This window comes from Penaeus monodon, chromosome 32, assembly GCF_015228065.2.
Source record: "Penaeus monodon isolate SGIC_2016 chromosome 32, NSTDA_Pmon_1, whole genome shotgun sequence".
Classification (NCBI taxonomy): domain Eukaryota; kingdom Metazoa; phylum Arthropoda; class Malacostraca; order Decapoda; family Penaeidae; genus Penaeus; species Penaeus monodon.
In genome coordinates this window covers 16685300-16685902 of record NC_051417.1, presented here as the reverse complement: position 1 = coordinate 16685902, position 603 = coordinate 16685300, and the positions used below count along the sequence as shown (strand labels likewise).

Below are 603 nucleotides of genomic sequence, written 5' to 3'. Positions count from 1 at the left end.
ACTGATTATATTGCTCTTCTAAGCGATGACTGCCTGAGAATTCCCACAATCCAGCGCCTCAACTTTAAAATGTTTGGTGCGAGAGGGAGAAAAATTGCCACTCTAGATTATGATCTGAGAGAGATTCCCACACTTAGCATGTGAATCGGCGTGTAAAATCTCTGTCGGGATGCTATGGGATCATGTTAATACATCTAATATTAAAGAAAAATATCAGCTAGTTGTAATGAACCGGACTGACAGACAACACTAACATCAGCGGGGCAGTTTCCATGGGCAACCTCACCATCTAGCAACGAGCCCTAGAGATTGATGGAGGTTTCGCAAGAGGGAAGTTGGAGCGATAACATGCATCATGACATGTGCTTCCTGAATCTTTCTCAGAAAACTTTTTTTTATGCTACTATTTAAAAACACTCTGGTGCGTACCGACGAGATGCACTTTACAAATGATTTCTAATATCAGCACATAGATAGTACATATGAGATTATCATCATCTACAGAATCTACAATTTTGTTAGGTCAATTATGTTTTTTTTTTCTTATTAGAATGGCTAATAGCCTTTGCAAAAGTTTTAAGACATGTACACTATATTTCAACT

General features: G+C 38.1%; 1 protein-coding gene across 2 annotated transcripts in view; it reads right to left on the bottom strand.

Annotated features, from left to right (window-relative positions):
- Positions 1 to 603, bottom strand: part of LOC119593681 (adhesion G-protein coupled receptor D1-like) — a 38305-nt gene that overhangs the window by 36689 nt on the left and 1013 nt on the right. The window lies entirely within an intron of this gene.